General features: G+C 46.2%; 1 protein-coding gene across 1 annotated transcript in view; it reads left to right on the top strand.

Annotated features, from left to right (window-relative positions):
• Positions 1-15,360, top strand: part of LOC101653429 (gamma-aminobutyric acid receptor-associated protein-like) — a 51,410-nt gene that overhangs the window by 35,027 nt on the left and 1,023 nt on the right. The gene's annotated exons all lie outside the window — the stretch shown is intronic.

Here is a 15,360-nt window from a genome sequence, read left to right as displayed (position 1 = left end):
GAGAGTGTGAGTGAGTGTGAGAGAGTGACACTGACTCACTCACTGACTCACTCACTCTCTCATACTCTCACTCACTCACTCTCTAATTCACTCACTCTCAATCACTGACTCACTCTCACTCACTCTATCTCATTCACTCACTCACTCTCTCACTCTCTCACTCACTCTCATTCACTCTCTCACTCACTCACTCACCCTCACTCACTCACTCTGTCACTCACTCTCTCACTCACTCACTCTCACTCACACTCACTCACTCTCTCACTCCCTCTCTCACTCACTCTCACACCCTCTCATTCACTCACTCACTCACTCACTCACTCTCACTCACTCCCATTCACTGATTCACTCACTCACTCACTCTCTAATTTACTCATTCTCACTCTGTCACTCACTCACTCTCTAATTCACTCACTCTCATTCACTCATTCACTCACTCACTCTCTCACTCATTCACTCTCTCACTCTCTCACACTCACTCACTCTCTCACACTGTCACTCACTCACTGACTCATTCATTCACTCACTCACTCTCTCATACTCTCACTCACTCTCTCACTCGCTGACTCACTCTCTAATTCACTCACTCTCAATCACTGACTCACTCTCACTGACTCACTCACTCACTCACTTTCATTCACTGACTCACTCTCTCACTCACTCACTCTCACTCACTCACTCTCTAATTCACTCACTCTCATTCACTCACTCACTCTCTCACTCACTCACTCTATCTCATTCACTCACTCACTCACTCTTTCTCTCCCACTCACTCTCACTCACTCTCTCACTCACTCTCTCACTCACTCACTCACTCAATCTCATTCACTCACTCACTCACTCTTTCTCTCCCACTCACTCTCACTCACTCTCTCACTCACTCACTCACTCAATCTCATTCACTCACTCACTCTCTCAGTCACTCTCTCACTCACTCACTCACTCTCTCACTCATTCACTCACTCACTCACTCTCTCATACTCTCACTCACTCACTGACTCACTCTCTCACACTGTCACTCACTCTCACTCACTCAATCTCATTCACTCACTCACTCTCTCAGTCACTCTCTCACTCACTCACTCTCTCACTCATTCACTCACTCACTCACTCTCTCATACTCTCACTCACTCACTGACTCACTCTCTCACTCTCTAATTCACTCACTCTCACTCACTCAATCTCATTCACTCACTCTCATTCACTCACTCACTCTCAAAAAAAAAAAAAAAGAAAAACATCAAAGAGAAAATGGATTGAATAAATTAGGAATCTTAAGAGATTTTGTGATCTCCAGTCTCTCAGCTTATTCCACTATCCCATGTGTCGTAGCTACATACTCTCCTGTCAACTTGATAGAGTGAAGGGGTGGTATCTAGCAGGTCAGTCGGGTCACAGCTAGATGGTACCTCCTTGTTGTCATGGCCTTCTCATAAGGAAGGTCTTGGGAACCTCCCCCATCTCTCTCTGCTTCACCTTCCTGTTGGCGAGCCACAGGGCTGAGATCTGCCAGAGCATTCAATGTCATTGGATCCACAAGACTTTGTACCCACCATCCTGTGATCTTCCTGCACTTTGCATCATTGCATGTGGCTGCGTGAGTCTGAAGAGGGACTTACGGACTTGATCTGGATTTGGCTGGGATGTTTGCTTGATATATAATTACTTCTTAATATAAAGCTATCTCTTACACAGATATGGGTGTCTCTGGATTTGTTTCTCTAGTCAACCCAGCCTAACACACTATGTCTTACAATTGCATGTAAATTTATAATGATCTCAAAATAAAAAGTTAAAAATATATACACATACTCACTCACTCATTGCCGTTGAGGCTATACTGACTCATAGTGACCCTATAGGAAAGGGTAGAACTGCCCCTGTGAGTTTCTGAGACTGTAACTGTTTAAGGGAGTAGAAAGCCCCAAATTTCTCCCACGGGGCTGCTAGTGGTTTTGAGTTGCCAAACTTGTAGATCACAGCCCAATCAGTAACCACTATGCTACCAGGGCTCCTCTATACACATACTAATGTGGATCATATTACACATGCTATGTTATAACTTGTTTTTTAAATTAGCAGTATATTTTGGACATCTTTTCATGTCAGATATATACATTGGCTTTGCTTTTTATGAGTGCTGGACCTCTACCATGGAAGATTTATAGATCTTCATCATTCTTTTTTAATACCAGCATAGTATTGCATTGTATGGACATATCACAGCGTGTTCAAACATTCCCCTATATATCACTCTTTGTGATTGTAGGAGTATTTCTACAGGATAAATTCCTAGCAGTAGAAACTCAGAGTCAGTGTTTGAACATTTAAGGTTCAATATACGATACAAAATTGCCTTACCAAGAGGTAGTGCTTCTATCACCATCTCTCACAGTCTTCCCATGCCTTGAAATTTGAAGCAAACATTCCTCAAAGTCACAGTGGTAGAAGTTAACTACTCATAAAAAGCAAAATCAATGTCACTGAATCCACTAAAACTCATAGTGGCCCTATAGGACAGAGTATAACTGTCCCATACATTTTTCCAAACTGCCAGTCACACCCTTCTCCTACAGAATGACTGGTGGGTTTGAATTGGCAACCTTTTGATTAGCAGCCAGGTGCTTAATCAATTTTGCCAATAGGGCTTTTTAGAGGAGAAGGAGGGCCCTCTAAATACCAGAACCAAAGAAGTTTTCCAAGTCTCACTTCAGCTTGATCTCTTTTGTGTTCAACAAGCAAGACTATTTTCAAAAGCTAATGAATGAAACCCAGATTGGGTGAATCTATAGAGATAACTAGAATAAGGGTTCTTCAGGGGGATGGCAGTGGAGGTATGTGTGCTGGGGGGCATAATGAGGGCTGATATCAAGGAGTACACGAAGAAAGAAGACGTTTTGAAAATGATTGTGGCAGTGATTGTATATGACTGACTATTGAATTAAAAACAAAAACACAAAAAACAGCTAATGAGTTGCATCTCTTGGTAAGCACTTAGTCTCTCTGTTTAAAATCAACTTTTCCCAAAAGAATAGTCTCATTCAATGTTGATGTACGACCACTGGGATGAGACCAGTTAGAACCAGTGGCTGTTGAGCTGACTCTCAATCAAAGTGACTGCTGTATGTCGAGGTAGAGCTATGCTTCAAAGGGGTTTCAATGACTGGCTTTCCAGAAGTAGATCATCAGGCCTTTCTACTGAGGTACCTCTGAGTGGACATGGTACCTGAGTGCGTCACTATTTTGACTCTACAGATGCAACCGAACCTGCTGCAGTGGAGTTAATTCTGACTCATGGAAACTCCACACGTGGCAAAGTAGGACCACTCACAAGGCTTTCTTGGCTGTCATCTTCATGGAAGCAGATTGTCAACCTGGGTGAGTTTGAACCACCAACCTTTAGGTATGCACTTCATTGTAAACAGCTTGCTCCACCTTCCGAAATGCCCAGTGGTCTCTAAATAAATAATTGTTGAGTGAATGATCTACAACGAATATTACCACCGCCTTCTATTATACGTAAAAATACTGCTCCTGGGAAAAAGATGACATTGTCTGCCCCCATAAAGATTTACAGCATTGGGAACCCTGTATAGAGTTGTGATGAGTCAGAATCTACTCAGTGGTCATCGGGTTTTTTGGGCTGGTCCTGAGTCCATGCAGATGTTGATGAGAGCCTTCAGAGGACAAAATGGGCCGTCTGGGTATGCACCTTGAACCCCCGACCTCCATTCAGCTCCAGGAGGTGGGGTTGACTTTGAGCATGCCTCACAAGGCTTCAAATTGGAGTCACATCAAATATCTTTTGAATGAATTAAGGACAAACACTGAAAACCGAATGACTTCCCAGAAAGGAACAAAAGTGCGGCAGGAAGGTGAGGTTCTTCACCCAGTGGCAGGTAGCCTCATGTAGGCTAGTTTGTGGGAGAATTGAATTTGCTCAGTGAGGAACAGAAAGAGGGTGGCAAACTGAGAATGGGGAAGAGAGTGTATGTGGACAAATTCTCTACACTCATATTTAAGGAGTCTGGGAGGCAGATTCTGGTGGAGGAAGGCCTCCACACACATCAGTTGGAGATATAGCCCAGCCACATTCTCCTAACTAAAATTGTTCCCACAATGTCCCCCGAAATAATGCCAATATTAAAGTCCTGCTTGCAAGCACATGGCTGCTACCATAGACCCTTGAAGGTTATCTGCCTGAAGGTTGTCTGCTATCAAGAGCGATCAGACCACCCCGCCCTAAGTACGGCCCACTCCCTTCTGATAAGAATCATAGATTGTTCCCTGGAGAAGAGCTCAGGGACACTTAAGGTCAAGCCAGGTCAGAGACAACCAAGCTTAGGCTGTCATCTTAACTCTAGAACCTGCCTGTCTTGTTATATATGTACCTTCCTATCACGTGTATACCCTAGCATGTCCCCTTCCTGTTATGTGAATGCCTCTAATACAACCCTCTCCTGTTACATATGTATATGATGTGGCATGCATGGTGTGGTAGTTACACAATCTGTGGTCAATTTGAGAGGATTAAGAGTGAAGGGGTGGAGATTAGCCTGTCAATCAGGTTACAGCTTGATGACCTCATTTGGAGGTGCTGAGGAGATAAATAATTCACTGGAGGCTACATCCTCACTCCCTGGGAGACATCTCCATTGACAAGACACATGGAGCCACATGAAGACCCCTGCCAGTGCTGAGGTGCTCACACCACCACTGGATCCACAAAGCCTTCCACCCACTGGCCTGTGATCTTCCTGCATTCAGTTTCATTGCATGTGTTCTGTGAGTCTGAAAAGGACTTTATGGATTGGTATCAGACAGATGGGCTAATAGCAGACTTACGGACTTGATCTGGACTGGGCTGGGATGTTTTCTCAATATTCGACTGCTCTTGTATATAAAGTTCTTTTTTATACATTATGAGTGTGTCTATGAATTTGTTTCTCTAGTAACTCCACACTAACACACATGCCCAGATTCTATAAGTCCATGAGCGAATACATTCACTTCTCTCTGGTTTGGGTCTACATGGAAGAGGTGAGCCCTTACTTGCCTTGTCTTACGTGTCTTTAATTTACCCTTCAATTACACAACTGCCCCCTTGGACCCATTGGGTGGTGGAGGCTGGTGCCCCAGAAGAGGGAAGGTTGGAAAGGGAGAGGGATGAGAGAAAGGCCTTGGGGTTACCACCTGGGAGAGTTAGAGCCCACCAGGGTGAACAGAGAAGACACAGAAAAGGGGAAGGAAGCCACAGAGGACTGTCTGTCTCTGTTCTTTCCCGGTGCTAAATCTGGCACCCAAATTCTAAATTCAGAAGTCTTCATTTTCAGGAAAGACGGTCAATTTCAGTGACCTTGACCACTTGGCACTTCTTTCCTTCTTGCGTGGAATGAATGAAGGCTGAGTAATGGCTTCTCTGTGTCTGCGGAGCGTTCCTTTTAGGGAATAACTCCCTTCCCCAGCTGTCTCAGTGTTTTGTGTGTGCTCCTCTTTGGGGAGCAATGGTTACGCATTAAACAAAAGGTCAGTGGTTTGCACCCCCCAGCTGTTTTGTGGGATCAAAGCCCTGTGTATCTGTTCCAATAAATAACATAGCCCTGGAAACCCCATGGGCAGCCCTATTCTGCCCAATAAACTTGCCATGAGTTGGAATCAACTCAAGGCCACATAACAATAACAAGGCTGTCATCCAGGGTAGCCCAAGGCTCAGTTCCTTCTCAGGCTTGACTTCCAAGCTCAGTTAGTTTTTGTTGCTCAGTTCTTTGTTGCTCTCAGGCTGAGAGCTCTAGGTTTTACTGACTGTTGGCTGAACCCCAATCTCAGATCCTGGTGTCTGGCCGTTGGAGCTTCTCCATAAGCCCCTGAAAACATGGTAACTTGGTTCTGCAGAGCCAACAACAGAGAAAGAGAGCTAGCCCTGTAGGGTCTTAATGTAGCTTAATATAATCACGGGAGTGGTAGCCCATTACCTGGGCCATATCCTGTTGGTTAGAAGCAGTCACACTCAACAGTGTTAGCATGAGGGGAGCCCTTTAGCATCTATTTACTATAGAGAGCTCTAAAGTTCTTGTGGGATAAATACCTGCCCCTCACTTGGCATTTAGTACATTTTAATGGCTGTCCTACTGAGAATCTCCCCCTGACAGACATGCTAGGGAAGTAAAGCTCCAAGTAGCAGACCTCAGCCAGTGCTGATGGGAATTGGAGGTTCATAGCCACCGTGTCCCATAAGTGGATATGCTGCCACTGTCTCCAGCTGCAGCCCACTGGAGCCCCAGTTCCAGTTGCCACCGCACTCATTTACTTCCTAAAGTGCCTTTTCCCTGGCCTCCCTCCCTGCCCTGTTTCACTTCCCACTCCCTTCTCTGTTAGGGATCACCTTTCAAATACACAACTCAACTCCCCCATGGAGTCAAAGGTGACTCATAGCGACCCTTTCCAGTACTGCAACTCCCTAGGGAGTAGAAAGCACCCCTTGAGGATCACAGCCCAACGCAACCACTGCGCCACCAGGCTGGCTCCAACCCAGATACACAGTCTGATTCCAGGGCAATCCAACTCAAAGCAGTAGGAATCAATATTAAAGCTGGGTGGTGACTGAAGAAACAAGCAAACATGTCCATGTGGAATTTAGGGTTATATCTGGAGTTCAACCTAAAAAGTCCTGGAAAGAAAAAAAGGCAGGGGGAGGGGCAGGAGAGACCAAAGGGAAGGGGGAGAAGAGGAGAAACCAGCAAGGAGTTAAAGAGTCTGACAGTCTTAGGGGTGGCTAGATGGGAACTAAAAAGCCAGACGTAACCCTCAGCCAGTTAGACGTCGGGGAACAGGACTGTTCATCATTTCCAGCTAGAGACAAATGACATCTTACATTTCCTCCCGTGAAAATAAGCACCTTTTTAACCTTAAACAGTCGACCTCCAGTGTGACAAATCTGAACTCTTATTAAGGAGAAATGGCAAAGAAGACAGCCCTCTGATGACCAGTAAAGTAGTAGAAGTGACCAGGATCACCATTGCCACTTCATTGTTAACCGTACCCTGAGTGACTCAAGATACCTCCAAATCACCACGTCTGTATAGTTAGTTGTTTTGTGCCAACACGGCACTTGAAAGAAGATGTGCGTGGAGTTTAACCTGCCATTATCAGGTCGCAGCTTGATGACCTTTGGAGGTGCCACTGTGATAAATGGCTCTCTGGAGGACGGTACCCCTGTCCCCTCTGTCTTCACCTTCCTGCTGACTGACCCTGATGGCTGCCAGAGCCCTAGAGATGCATCCACTGCCATTGGATCCACAAGACTTTGCACTCACCTGCCGGTGATGCTCCTCCATGCTGCATCATTGCTTGAGGCTTCCCGAGGCTGAAGAGGGCCTTATGGACTAGGATCGGACTTATGGACTTGAGTTCAACGGGGGTGGTATGCTCTCTTGATATACAATTACTTCTTGATATAAAGCTCATCCTAACACACATATGAGTGTCACCAGCCAGTTGGTACAAACCAGGTATCACTCTGGTTCCCCCTGTCTACTTCTCCTGTACATAAGACACCACTAAGTCTATGGACATCCAAAATGTCTCCTATCTGTCACTCGCAACTAAGGCAATACTCCCATGTGAGAAGGGGGATTTCTCTTCACATCGCCACTAGGACTGCCTTAGTCCAAGCCCCCAAGCCCCTGACTTGTCCTGTAGTCCTCAGTTCCTTCCTTAGGTGAGTCCTTCTTGACCATGCCTGCCCTCAGCCCTTCACTCCAAGACTCTTTTTATACTTTTGGAGTTCTACATGTCTCTCCTTTTTAGCATCTAATCATAGCCCTGGTGGCACTGTCAGTTAAACACTGGACTGCTAACCAGAAGGTTGGTGGTTCACACCCACCAGGGTCTCTGTGGAGAAAGAGGAGGCTGCTTGCTGCTGTAAATATTTACAAAGCATTGGAAACCTTAGATAGGGTCATTGTGAATCAGAATTAACTCTCCAGCAATGGGTTTTGTAACCATAGTTAGAATATAAGATATTTGTAAATATAGTTTTATTATAAAAAGAGCAAACACGGAAAAATACAGAGAACACATAACAAACCCACATGCAGCCATTACCCAGGATTGACAATGTCACAGGGAGTCAGATTTGGGCTGTGTTTATTTTCCTTTTAAAATCCATAAATAAAACCTACAACAGATATGGCTGAAATTCTCTTTGAACACTGGTCCCGTAGCTCCTGCTTTACTCTGTCCTCCCAGAAGATCTGCGATCATGAATTGTGCTGCGTTTCTCCCCATGCGTGTCGGTATGTTTTACTGTACACCTAATAGGTGGTTGGTTTGTTTTCAATCAGTAGTCGAGTTCCTGTGTGTTTCAAAATGGGGGAAATGGCTCATCACTATCAAGTTAGGGTTTCACATTTCTTTGTGTTAATATTTGCTCAATATCTCTCTTTTCACTTTGTCACAAGCCACATGAGGCAAGATCCCGAGAGTTTTCCTCCCACTGCATCTTGTTCTGCCATGATTCTGGAGGATGGGTGACATTTGCTGATGGAGTGAAAGGAAGCTACCTTCCTACGTTAGACTAAAGTGGGACTTCCATTTCTAGAGTTTCCCAAACCAAATATCATGGATTTTCACTCAAAACCACTGTTATCTCATTTCGGCCAAGAAGCATCTGACCCTTCAGCAATGGCTTCAGGTGTGAACCACAGACATTATGTCCATGTGAGGAAGCAGCGTCACCCGGCTCATCTTCCCTCTTTCCCCACTGGCCCCAGTGAGGCCAACAATATAGATCCTGCTTTGGTACCTGTGGGCTCACCAGCTGGCTTCCTAAGCATCGGATATAACCCCAGCCCTTGACCTTAGAGTTGAACCATGCTCCACCGGGTTTTCAATGACTGCGACCTTTGGGAATAAAGGCCAGGCCTTTCTGTGGAGGCACTTCTGGGTGGATTTGAACTGCCACCATTTCGGTTAGTTACTGAGCATCACTCAAAGACTTAAAAGAAAAAAAAGTTCAAGTGTGAAAAGGTGATTTCATGCTCCTGTGCCCAGCTGGTCCTGGTGCCTGGTGCCATGCCCCCTCTCCTTGAGTGGCGCCCAGCCCTCCCAGCGGCTCACCAGGCTAAGGTGACGTTTCGGAGAAAGAAGTTCAAAGTGCCCCTGAGCTGTTACCACAGAAGTAATAAAGGTGAGCAAGCTCCTCCGGACTTCTCCCCAGCACTTTCTACCCGTCCTCCCTCGGTTTCTCACTGAGAGGCTATGGCTAAGTAAACTTCAGATCTGCCACTTGATTCCAGGTTCAAAGAGCTAGGGCAAAAAACCAAAGCAAATTCTTTGCCAAGGAGTAATGCCAGCCTCGCGATTTCTCTAGCTTGAGAATTAATACCTTGCCACAGGCAACAAAAGGTCCAAAGAACATGATCGTCTCTAGGCAGAGATGGCAAGAATGCCGATGGCAGGAGGCCTGAAGACTGCTTGTCTCCAAGAATCAGTCACTGCCTTCCTACCTAGGACTGACCAGCTCCAGCACCGTGAGACTCAGAACCTGCTAATACCAAGGTGCTCATGGGCAGCAGCATTTGTTCATCTATAAAAGGCAGACTGTGTGTGTGTGTGTGTGTGTGTGTGTGTGTGTGTGTGTGTGTAAAACCAGGAAGTAGAAAGAACCTGACCTTTGGAGTCAAATGGAGCTGTGTTCCCCTCCCAGTGTTACAGCTTCCGGCTGGTGTTATGTAACCACTCTATACCTTCGTTTCCCTTCTAGGACACGAAGAGAAAAATCCCCCTTCTGAGTAGAAAGAGTTAAGTGAAGGCAGGTAACATGGTACCTGGTGCACGGCTAACCTTTTTATTCTAAGTTTGGAAAGAGTAGCAAGTTCTGATTCTGGTCTATGCCTGGAAGGGACAGCATGACCCATGGAGATCCAATTTGGCCACCACACCGGGCAGCCTGGCCAGCTGGGTTCTGCTGGCAGGTAGAGGCCTATGGTGACAGTGGCTTTGTTTTGATCCTATTAAGCAAGGGCGGTGATGGCCCAGTATTTGGGAGTGTCATCCTTTAGTCACTGGCTGCATACACTTGTCACAGTAAATTTCCAGTCTCAGTTCCACATGGTGTTATTCCTGTTTAGAATGAGAGTGGGTTTCTTTTGCAGGGCAGCAAGGATCACTTGAGCACCCCAAGGCCCCCGGCTGAATCTAGAACCCCCCAGCAGTTACCATAGTGGATGATCTCTGGCCCCGAGTAAGGAAGGCTGGGACCACGCCACATGTCAGCCATGCTTTCCCATGTAAACAAGCCTAGCACATCAGAGTCTTCTCCCCGCCCATAGCTGAAAGAACAATTCTGTCCACTTGCTTACAGTCTGTCATCATTCTACAATTTGGTCTGCCTCTCAGGAGCATTCTCAGCGGACAGAACAGCTGGGTTCTGTAATTCCACCTCTTGCTTCACCTTCACTCGTGTGTCACTGTAGGCTGACCAACACTGCCAAAGGAAACATGCATTATTCAGGGAATGTGAGCTGACAGGTCCCACACCCATAGTGTGTGTCACAGACTCACGGAGGAGGTATGTTGCAAGTGATAGTGGCATCTTGTTTCAAGCAATATGAAGCTAATAACAAGAGGTAAGATGCCCAATTGACGCTAGTAGTGGATTTTCCACCCAGGGAGTCGAAGACATTTTGACAGATAGAGTTCAAGACAATGTCTGCTCTACCTAACCTAGTCTTTTAGTCCTTTCAAGATGGTTTTACAAGGTTTCAAATAAGTCAGCTGGTTGTGGGTGGAGCATTTCCTCCTGGGAACTACTCCCAGGTCCCTGAAATACCATTTGAGAGCAAGCAAGGCATGTTCCCAAGACCAAGGGCTCCTTTGAGGCCACAATTACACTTCATTATGAGCTGCCCCACATAGAGTTTTGGTTTGACTTTTAAATCCCACAAGCTATGGGTTAGCCGTTAAAAAACATGTGGAATTATAAAATAGATGCTCTTTATTCTCCCCCTATGTGTTATAATCATATTGTCTCGGAGCGAAAGTACCAAAATGTTTGGTATACAGTCCACGTCTTGTATCATGCACTCATTCTCAGATTCGGGTTTGGGCAGAGATGTGAAACACACAAATGCCAATTAGGAAACTAAAATCCAGTCATTACTCAGAGATTAAATATTTCGACACAGTGTCTCAAACTATAATTAAAGGCAGTGAGCTTCATTACTAGGAGAACAAAAACACAGAGAAGCAGGCGACTATTTTTGGAACGGTTCTTGTCTTCAATATGATCTACTCTACCGTTGATCAATTTCTTGACAATATTTCCAACCTTACAAATCACTCTAAATAAATAGCATAAAGTGACACACTGTGAAATGGCCTTGGGGGAAACAGGAAGGAGACGGGCAGAAGAAAAGGGTTTGAGAACATTAAGAGACAAAATTAAATCTATCATCTTTATAGAGAATTTTAAGAGTCCAACTCCATCAAAGTTGCTGGTAGTATGAAGGAGAGATTTCAACTGGACCTTGGCTAGTACTTTTGCCCATCCTATCAGCCCATTCTGGGCTGCATACTCAAGTACACATGTGGGTGCAGGTACATACACACACACTCTAGCCAAGGTCCAGTTGAAATCTCTCCTTCATACTACCAGCAACTTTGATAATCTTTCCATTGAAAGCCTCTCATTTTTGGCTCTCTAAAGATATAGCGTCTGCGGTCTTAAAGACTTGAAGATGAACAAGCGGCCATCTATCTGAGAAGCAACAAAGCCCACACCAGCCTGTGTGATCATTGGTGTTAATGGGATCAGGTAGCAGGCATCAAAGACCCAGAACAAAAAAATCATATCAAGTGAATGAGGGGGAGTGTGGAGTGGAGACTCAAAGCCCATCTGTAGACAATTGGACTTCCCCTTACAGAAGGGTCATAAGGAAGAAACTAGCCACTCAGGGTGCAGTCTAGCACCAATGAAACATACACAACTTTCCTCTAGTTCTTTAATGCATCCCCCCCCCCCCCCGCCCCACTATCATGACCCCAATTCTACCTTACAAATCCAGGTAGACCAGAGAATGTACACTGGTACAGATAGGAACTGGAAACGGGGAATCCAGGACAGATAAACACCACAGGACCAATAATGAGAGTACCCTACCAGGAGGGTAGAGGGAAGGTGAGGGAGAAAGGGGGAACTGATCACAAGGATCTACATATAACTCCCCCACTCCCTAGGGGACGGACAGCAGAAAAGTGTGTGAAGGGAGACATTGGTCAGTGCAAGACATCAAAAAATAATAACAATTTATAAATGATCAAGGGTTCATGAGGGAGAGTAGGTGAAAAATGAGTTGATACCAAGGGCTCAAGTAGAAAGAAAATGTTTTGAGAATGATGATGGCAACAAATGTGCACATGTGCTGACACAATGGATGGATGGATGGATTGTGATAACAGCTCTACCAGCCCCCAATAATATGATAAAAAGAAAAAAGAAAACCTGTCATTTTACTCTACTCATACTTGGACAGGTGGTGTTCTTTGCATTATTTAGTTTCCTTTGCATCTTTATTACTAGCTCTATGCATGTATCTCATTCCTTCCATAGACTGTCAAGTACTTGGGGGCAGGGACTGTTTTCTGCAGAACTTCTGTGCAGAGCCCACAGAGCTTGGCCCAGAATTGTGTCCTTTGAAGGCAGTTTTATTTTTCCTGCAAATCCAGTGTGGGAAAGGGATATTCACCACCACCCCCCAAAAAAAAAAACAACAACAACAAAAACTAATGGCATGGAACCGGAAGTCTATGGATGTGGAAGAAGTACCAGTGGTAGGCTAATAGAATCCTAATGTTTGTTTACTTCTAAGTGGTGCTGGGAGACTGATGACTATGTATGCAGGTCTTTGAGATCACCGATGGGGACCCAGAATGATGACGGCGATCCCTGTGAGTCTTTCAAAGCCTCATGCCAAATTTCAGAGCACTGGGGTGGGGTGGGGGGGTTCTGTCTGGGAAGAGAGTCACAGGTGACTCCTCTGATGGTGGCTAGCCTACGACTTTCCAGCTCCACCGGGGTTTTCAGGGAAAATGTGCTTTCAGATGAAATATGGATGTCAAGTCCCTGGAAGGTGCAAATGGTCTGCACTTGGCTCCCAACGGAAAGACTGGCGCTTTGGATCCACCCAGCGACACCTATCACAAACGTTTAAGAATCCACTTCCGTCAGATGACCACCTCTGAAAACCTCACGGGCTGGGGGTGGGGGCACAGCCCTACACGGGACTGGCTCCCTAGCAACGAGGGGGCGTACCAACACCCAAACAAAGCAGACCGCCAGCTTCTTGAGTCCCAGGGAGACCAGGCAACTCCTCTTCATCCTGTGGTAGGGAGACGTCAGACTGGCAGCAGGTCATCTCTGCTTCACTTCTACTGCTTCCAGATGTCAGGATGAGGACTTCAGTCAACGTGGATTAAACCCTTAGTGCAGGTAAAGGGATTTGGGGTCTGCGTGCTGCTCTTCCTGAACCATCGTGGACACGTCTCTTTCCGCCCCAGGCCGGGAGAGGAGTGGTCTCATGGGCACCCACTGAAAGTCTGTCATGACCCCCCTGGAGAATGCTGCGTCACCACTGAAGTTCAAGCCTTTTCCAGCCTCCATTTTCCTGGAGAGCAAGCTTCCTTTCTCTTTTACTCCGCTTTACTCCCGAGTCCTCGTTTGGGGTGGCTTGGATTGATCTCACTGGAGAATTAATTAGCCATACTTATGTCTTCTCCGAATCTGCAGCTCCGGCGGCCTGTGTTGGATGAAAAGAGCCCCAATGCTTTGGCAGGCCCAGGCAGACACGGGTACACTTGTAATTAAGCTGCGCATTACAACAACATGTGGTTACAGCGTGCCTTAGATGTGTTGGAAATAGTCACATGTTCTCACCTGCTGTCAGGAAAAGGGCGGGGTGGGGGTGGGGGTGGGAAAGAGTATCCAGGCCAAACGTAACCATACAGGACTTATAGCTGCTCCGGGCTTGTTTTTCCAGGGAGGAAGCGTGCAAGGTACAAAAACAGTTGGATTACACGCAAAATGCCATTCTCTCCTCAGCAGCAGGATCAGGTGATAGGTCCCTCGCCAGCTCTGGGAGGCGTCCTGGTGTCGCGGTGGCAAAAGGCCCGCTGCTCCCCGAAAGGCAGCAGTTTGAATCTGTCACTGCTTCTTGGAAGAAAACTGTGGCAGTCAAAGATTGCAGCCTGGGAACGGCACGCGGCAGTTCCATGCGCTGCCCTGTAGAGTCGCTAGCATGTGGAATTCACTTGTCTGCAATGGGTATTGCATGTTTTTTGGTAGGTGGCCATGAAAGTCAGTAATATAATTCAAAAGAACCCAAACAAGCAAGACTATGGCACAAGAAGACGCCATTCCTGATCTTAGACCAGAATGTTTTGAACCCACTGCTCAGGGGGGCCATCGCCTGCCTGCTCTGGCCTCAGAAGCTCATCGATGGCATTGTCCCTGCACAGGGACAGCAGTGTGGGGCAGCCCTTGACGCGTGACTCCAATTTCAGGAAAACAAACCAGTGGTAGAAGGAAGGAAGCTCGGCTCACGTCTCTAACTGCCCTCTGAGCCCCATTCAGGATACGCTTCTGTGGAAAAAGAAGAGCCTGCTTCGGGGCAAATGTAAGTGAATAATAAACCAGTGGTGCCTGCTCTCCACACTCATGTCCCAGCATGCCCGTGGCCTCTCCTGAGGCTAAACTGTTAGCAGGGCTTTCAGTTGGAAGATGAGATGCACTGAACCCAAGAGGAAAGAATATTGATCATAGATTGTAGCCGAGATGATACTGTTCATGAGAGATCCATGGGTTAAAACAAAAACAAAACAAAACAACTCCTGGAGATTTGAATTGGGACTCCAACCACCTTTTGTAACTTTTTCTTTTTAATAAGAAAGTGCTTCTTCACAGAAGGGTCACAAGGAAGAGAGGAGCCAGTCAGGGTGCAGTATAGCACCGATGAAACATACAACTTCCCTCTAGTTCTTTGGTGCTTCCTTCCCCCCACTATCATGACCTCAATTCTACCTTACAAATTGGATTAGACCAGAACATGCATACTGCTACAGATAAGAGCCCGGAACACAGGGAATCCAGGATAGATAATGCCCCCCCAGGACCAACAATGAGAGTAGAGATACCAGGAGGATTAGGGGAGGGTTGGGGGAGAGAGAGGGAATCGATCCCAAGGGTCAACATATAACCCCCTCCCAGGGGGATGAACAATGGAAAGGTGGGTGAAGGGTGACAGAGGACTATGTAAGATATGAAAATAATAATCTATAACTTATCAAGGGTTCCTGAGGGAGGGT

Source organism: Echinops telfairi, unplaced genomic scaffold, assembly GCF_000313985.2.
Source record: "Echinops telfairi isolate 266 unplaced genomic scaffold, ASM31398v2 ScPeMD7_7424;HRSCAF=8462, whole genome shotgun sequence".
NCBI lineage: Eukaryota > Metazoa > Chordata > Mammalia > Afrosoricida > Tenrecidae > Echinops > Echinops telfairi.
The sequence above is the reverse complement of the archived record's forward strand: the minus strand, read 5'-3'. Positions and strand labels throughout refer to the sequence as shown.